This window comes from Palaemon carinicauda, chromosome 26 (genome assembly GCF_036898095.1).
Source record: "Palaemon carinicauda isolate YSFRI2023 chromosome 26, ASM3689809v2, whole genome shotgun sequence".
Lineage (NCBI taxonomy): Eukaryota > Metazoa > Arthropoda > Malacostraca > Decapoda > Palaemonidae > Palaemon > Palaemon carinicauda.
This window is the reverse complement of record NC_090750.1, coordinates 21,332,964-21,340,463: the sequence shown is the minus strand read 5'-3', so window position 1 is coordinate 21,340,463 and position 7,500 is coordinate 21,332,964. Positions and strand designations below refer to the sequence as shown.

Sequence of the window (7,500 nt, the reverse complement as noted above, 5' to 3'; positions counted from 1 at the left end):
GTCACTTTTGTCAATGTCACCCAAGCAGTTTCTGTACATCTGGATGATAGATGGGCAAAGAATGGGAACCTTGTTCTTGAGTGCCCTGTCGTACAACTCCACTTTACCTATGGGTATTAGAATACCTGTTTATTGAATGATGCAGTCCCTTTCTCAATTAATAGTTCCACTGCTTCCATTTCACATAGAATAAGTAACGTATTATTTCAATCCTGATTATTACGCTTCCTGAATGCTTTAGTGTTATTTATTGTTTGTTTTTTTGACAATTTTGCAAGCATAATTTTCTCAAAATATATTTTCATGTAAAATTATTGACATGTTGAAAGAAAAAAATTGGATTTTCAATTTTTATAGCCAAGTTTGTTTTAAAGCCTCATTTAGATCTCAGTTTCAAGACTATTTGGGTGCATTACTTTTTAATAGTTGATATCATTGTGGTTTGATATATTAATTATTTTATGCCTTTTTTGGTAGGATTTTGTTCCAAAAGTTAGCTTTTATCAATATTTACTTTTACTATTTAAACGAAAGGTGACTTGACCTAGAAAACGCTTTACTCTAGTTGATGTTAATTTCTTTATCATGATTAATATCCTGAACCATACTGATAATGGTAAAAATAACGTGCTTGAATTTTGATGAACTAATCCTAAGTGGCAAGAGTTTTCATCACAAGCATAAGCAAATAATAATTTCGTATATAACTGCATTTGTATTTGATAACCAATTAGCGTTATATAACCTAATGAATAAATGCTTTCCTTCAAGAAAATTATATAAAATACTAGGCTGCATAAGTCAATGGCAATATAGGCTAAGGCACCGACAAAGGCTTGAGAAACTGGGTTATGAGGCTCCTAGTCATCGCATAATAGTGATATTAAGTATTTGAAAAAATACCAGAGTTACGCAATAAATGTAAACATGACCTAATGGAGAGTTTAAGGTGGGGAATTTTCGTAATGATCCCAATTACAAAAGAAATATTCCTATGAATTCTTTTAATCGGTGTTTGTATACGCCTCATATAGTTTACAGAATAATTGTTATAAGATATTGTAATCAATCATTCACCTTGCAATGGGTGTTTTACAATCACAATAGAAATATGTCAAATGAAGAAATTATGGGGAGTCGTTCAGTAGTTGGCGAAGGTGACGATTAAGAAGAAAGGTTTATGCGAAAGGGAGTCTTTAAAAGGGTGGATATTTGAGGTAAGATATAAATGAAGAGTGCAATTAGGTAGGAGAGATCGACATGTTTCAAATGTCGCTACAACTCAAGTTCCGAAGCTCATCTGAGACTGGAATTTCTTGGTATAATGAGATCATCGTTGATTCGACAGTTAGTTTCAGTACCACTAGGACTTTAGCATAGTGCAGACCTTAAATAACTGCATACATAATGGGAATGGTTATTGGAAAAATATAATGAAATTGTGTGGGATCATATACAGTATTATGTGCTGCTTGGTTTCCACTAAGGCTAACTTTTAGGGTCAACAAAAACAAATGCCAGGTAATCGGCAACATTCTTTTGATAATCTGCTTAATTTCCCAACTTTTTAATATTATTGAGCTTAACACATATAGCAAATCCATAGCATTTAGGAGTAAAGAGAAACCGAAGTATAGTGTCCGTTAAATTTGGGGAGAAGAAATATATTTGAAATAAAGTTTGCTAATTCAAAAATTCCCTGGCACCGAGTTGACAAGACTTTGAATTAGTGATTGCCACGCGAGACACTTCCTAGGCCTGGCCTGAGTCTTCGGGAAAATTTTAGTGTTTCATTGGGATCCCGGGAAAATCCCGAGAAATCCATAGATTTTATTAATATATATATATATATATATATATATATATATATATATATATATATGTATATATATATATATATATATATATATATATATATATATGTATATATATATATACATACATATATATATATATATATATATATATATACATATATATATATATATAATATATATATATATATATATATATATATATATATGTATATATATATATATATATATATATATATATATATGTAAATATATATATATATATATATATATATATATATATATATATATATTTATATATACATATATATATATATATATATATATATATATATATATATATATATATGTATATATATATATATAATATATATATATATATATATATATATATATATATATATATATATATATATATATATATATATATATATATATATATATATATATATATATATATATTTGTATATGAATTATGAAATATTGCAAAAGAGTCATAGTACGTGATTATTTAATTACCCTTAAATCATCGACAAAGACATATCTGCAATACCTAATGCGAGAAAAGAAGTATTCAATGAAATTAACAATCAGAGATATAAGACTGATTAAACAATTTTAAGCAGCGTTTTTGGTCCTGAAATGATATAGGAAAGTGGCACATCTTTTTTTACCAAATACATGAGAGTATCTTATACAATCACGTGCTCTGATAATATAAACCTGGTGAAAGAAAAATTATCAATATACATTACCAAGAGCCAAATAAAAAAAAAAAGGAATGAAATCACTTTATACGGGTCATACACTTTTGTAATATAAACCTCGCGAAAGAAAGAAAAAAAAAACAGATCAATACCATTACAAATGACAAGAGTCTGGAATCAAAATGACTGTTTATATGCAAACGACCCAGGAAAGCGTAAGCTTACTTGAAACTAGAGAACTGTATATTCATATGACGCTCTTTTGATAATACAACAATAGTATGCAAATACTAAATTGGCTTCTACCCGTAACTACAAATTAAAACAGAAACAGTTAACATCCATATCACTTGGAAGAGTTCTAATTCCGTGATGGAAAGTCCTACAGCTAAACGAAAAAAAAGGGTCTCTTCCTTGTATTTTTACAAAAAAAGTATTAATATTTCATGATTATTATCAATTTTATATTCTTTTTTTTTTGGGGGGGGGGCGGAGCGGTATTAATAAATCAAAATAATTTTATTTATCATAATCTAATCATAAGTGAAGATCCTTTAGCTCAATATCTTGATTCTTTAGGCTCCTGTCAGGCAAGGTGCCCACTCCTATCTCTCTCTCTCTCTCTCTCTCTCTCTCTCTCTCTCTCTCTCTCTCTCTCTCTCTCTCTCTCTCTCTCTCTCTCTCTCTCTCTCTCATCAATAAGTACGCTAGTTTCACCAATATTACCCACTTCTGAACTCTCATTAGAAGCAATTTTCTTCTCCCTTATTTTAGCTAGATGTTGAAATTTTCTTTTCCTTATCCCTTCAAAGTCCACCCTAGGTTTTATGAGAAACCTTAAAAAATCATTATAGTATGTTATTTTATTGGTAAATACGAAACCTTTTTACTCATGGGTATTTTTTTAAAAACTTTTCATATTAGCAAAATAACTGCATGCAAGGAAGTATCCCATATGGGTACCTTGGGCGAGTTTAGGCGGACCATGTTCATCCTATATGGGATCTTTTGGGCCATAACAGTAAACTTTTTCAAGTTTATACTAATGTTGATTTGCCATCAAATCATATGATTATTTTTGATGAATCACTTCTTCCTTGTTCCAATGTATAACAGGAACACAGAGATGGCTTTACAATTTAAATAAAATAAGAAATCTAATATACAATACAACACAAAAATAGTAAAAAACTCACAGAATATATTAAAACTTACTCATAATTGTAAAGATAAAAACATACACACACATAATTACAATCCTTATGAAAGGAAGCAAAGCAATTCCTACTTTCAGTGAGGCATAGGGAGACCTTGCACTCCTCACACATCCAGCGGGATCTATGGATGTGGCCTGCAATAGAAAAGTGCTTGCAGGTCTGCCTCATAATGACAGGCTTTGGCATGTGTAGGGTAGTGGCATTCTGGCGGGTCTCTGCACTTGGCAAAACTGACAGTTGGCCTCTTTTTGGCAAAGAGAAATCTCTGGTGCCGAGAGAATTCCAGGTGATTCTGAAGGTTGATGTCTTGAAGTTTCTGAGCCAATTGGAGATATCCAGACGGAGGTCCTGAGGGGCATTGGGTTAGCATGCAAAGCCAAGCAATCCCTCTTATAAGACAAATTCCAAGCATTGCAGATGATTAAATCAAGGAGGTAAACAAAGAGCCTCATGTAGTACCACTTTGCTTTGAAAGGGGTCTTGAAGAGGTATGTCAACGTGTCACTTTTGTCAATGTCACCCAAGCAGTTTCTGTACATCTGGATGATAGATGGGCAAAGAATGGGAACCTTCTTCTTGAGTGCCCTGTCGTACAACTCCACTTTACCTATGGGCTCGACACCAACATCAGTGGACAAGATTGTTAAAAAGCTGTTGACCTTCCTTCTTGCAACAAGGATGCCATCAGAAGAGGTGTAATCCTATGTACCCCTTTGTGTAGATTTCTTGTTAATCTCCTTCACAGACTTTAGGGGAGGATGGCCAACTCTGTTTTCCCTGGCAGTGCCCACATACCGGCATCATACTGTCATCTGAGGTACTTGGCCAACCCTGTACTGGTAAAGTAGATGTCTACATACATTGCTGAGTGACTGGGGTGCTTGGTGGTCTTGACTAAGGCGACATTAATCTTTGATGTTACAGACATTACTTTCTGCTCTTCAGATAGCAGAGTAGGGGGGCTCAAAAAGTTTTTCTCCCCTTGGTACATAAGAATATCGTGCACAGATCTATCCACGATGGAGCAGCAGTACAACATGTAGCCCCACTTGTCAGGCTTCTTGGCTACATACTGGTGAAGGTTACCAGCCCCTGTGCCCTTATAGGTGACCATAATTTCATCAAGGGAGTGGATAGGAGTCTCAGGAACTTTCAGGAACTCTCTAGTGACCTTGGTGAAGGGAACCCTCACCTTGAAGAACCGATCTTCAGAGGCTGATGCCTGGTCATTGTTATTGAAGTGAAGGGAAGATCGAATTGTCTTGAAACAGTTTCTGGACATGAAGTCTGCAATTTGAGGAGTCCTGGTCTTATTGGCCCAGAAGTTGACTATACTAGGGAGAGGAACCAGGCCCATGTACATGATGAGGCCAAGAAAACCATGATATCTTCTACTTACATGTGGAAGTTGCTGCTTACATCCTTCTGTCTTGAATACAGGTTGGATTGGAACACAATGTGTTCCCTCAATTCAGCTGTGAAGAACTGGGAGAAATATTCATAAGGTTCCCTCAAAAACTCCGGCTGTGGATGAATGTAGTTGGGCAGGGCCAGGATATTAATGTCATCTCTTTTCCATTCATCAGCACGAGGCCTTTTAGGCTCAACCTCAGCTTCCTCTTCAACAGGCATCTCCTGAGAGACAATAGCATTGACCTTGCGAGCTGAAACAAAAATAAAGTAACATTAGTGAAACAGTAATTGAATCATGTGTGCTTTTGTGTGTGTATGCATGTGTGCTTGTGTGTTCATGCATGTGTGTTTGTGTGTGCATGCGTGTGTGCATGTGTATGTGCATGCATGTGTGCTTGTTTGTGCATGTGTATGTGCATGTGGGTCTGCATGTGTGTGCATGCGTATTTCCTTGTGTGTGCATATATATGTGCTTGCGGGTGTGCCTGCATTTGCATGTGTGTCTGCAGGTGTAGGAGGGTCAAAGGCATCGTCTTGAGTAAGGCCTTCGTCACGAATGTAGGTATGGTCGTCGTCATCACTGTCGACAGCCAAAGGAATCACATCAATGTCACTACCTTCAGCATCGTCAGGAGCTACCCATGGTGCACGATCCTGAGTCTCCAATGAATCATTGCGATGACCATGAAACATACGGATGTGAAACTGCAATTCATGTAATGGAAAAATGTAACTTTGCATAACAAGAACCTATCATTCAATCCCTTGTAAGGTAATAATCATCACTGTTATTTCTATAAATAATGTTAAAAATATTCACAAATGTCTAAAAACGGCACTAAAAACAATTGGTTAGGTGTCGTATTTTACTGACTGGTTTCACCGTTACCATACAAAAGGTCCCACGTGGGATGAGCGTGGTCCGTCCAAACTCGACCAAAGTATCCTGCATGGGATCTATACTTTTTTTTATTAGTCACTACGACACTTCAGTAACAGTAAAGCACTTGAAACTCACATCAAAGGGTAAGCATATCATTAGGCTTCACTATCTCACAGTCACTGTATGCTTACCATGATTACGAAGGTTGGGGCGTGGTAGGCGAATCCATGGAGGTAGCTGCGACAGGTCTTGACGCTTTCCCAACCAAAGCATGACTGAGGTGTCTTTCGAATGCCCTACTGTCTAGATGATAGGGGCAGGAGGCTTGTGATTGGCTGATTCGAAGAGCAGAGGAGTATACCTATGAGTTGCCAAAGAGTCACTTTCATACCAGCATAAACTTGTTCACCACAAATATCACAAAGTCGTTGTTTAAAGATCCCGCTTTGTATATTTGGTCGTTAAAGGGTTATTGGCATGGTGAAATTCTTACCGATGACAAGAAAAAGACGTAGATGACGGGAATGTCAGATGTCAAACTAAAACGCGTATTCTCCCTGAGGTTTGTACCAGCACTGACAGGTGAAAGGTGTGAATCTTTGTCTTGCGACTCATGGAATCTATACAGTGGCCATTGTTCAAATTTTTTTTATAATAAAATGTTAAGATTATCAAAAATTACAATATCAGAAGAAATACAGCATTTTCCTGTAGGGATCAATGTTCAGTCTTATTGAGATACTTCCACTAATTACTCTGTAACTATGAAAGTATGAGGAATTTAGACAAACTATTCTGTATACACATTCTTTATTGCCATATGAATCTTATTGAATTTTTTTCAGACTTTTATGTTTTTCATCCTATAACACATCTATTGCGAGACCGTCCGGGCCCGTAGCTCACACAATGTCTATATACTCCATATCTCTCTCGATTCTAGTCTCTCCCTATATCATAACTCTATGAAATCAACCAATCTTATTTGTCTCTGTATTGTTTGATTTATGAACAAAACATATAAAATAACTAATGACATACATATATTACTTTATACATATGAGATTCTCTCCTGAAATCACATCACTCGGTCACCTACCTGAATTCCTGTGAAATTTAACATTGTAATAACTAATTTTTTTGTTTACTGCAGAACAATTTATTACTTAAACATTATCACCCAACGAGAAAGTATGTCAATAAAATAAATCGAAATGATCAGCGGAAAAACATTCAGCATTTATAGTGAAAATAATGCTATTGGTTATTTATGTACACAAACAATATGTTTATCATCAATATATTCAGGAAAACTTCCTATTCCTTTCAAATAAATCTACACAAAATTTATATATTTTATTTTCATTACTCATAGTAACAGAATACTTAACCATTATTCCACTTGCGGATGTGGTAACTTCCCTGACTGGTGAACGCTAGACTGGGGTTCAAGTCTCGCTCAAACT

General features: G+C 35.1%; 1 pseudogene; it reads right to left on the bottom strand.

Moving 5' to 3' along the window:
- Positions 1-6,103, bottom strand: part of LOC137619830 (piggyBac transposable element-derived protein 3-like) — a 16,285-nt pseudogene extending 10,182 nt beyond the window's left edge.
- Between the last annotated feature and the right edge of the window lie 1,397 nt (positions 6,104-7,500).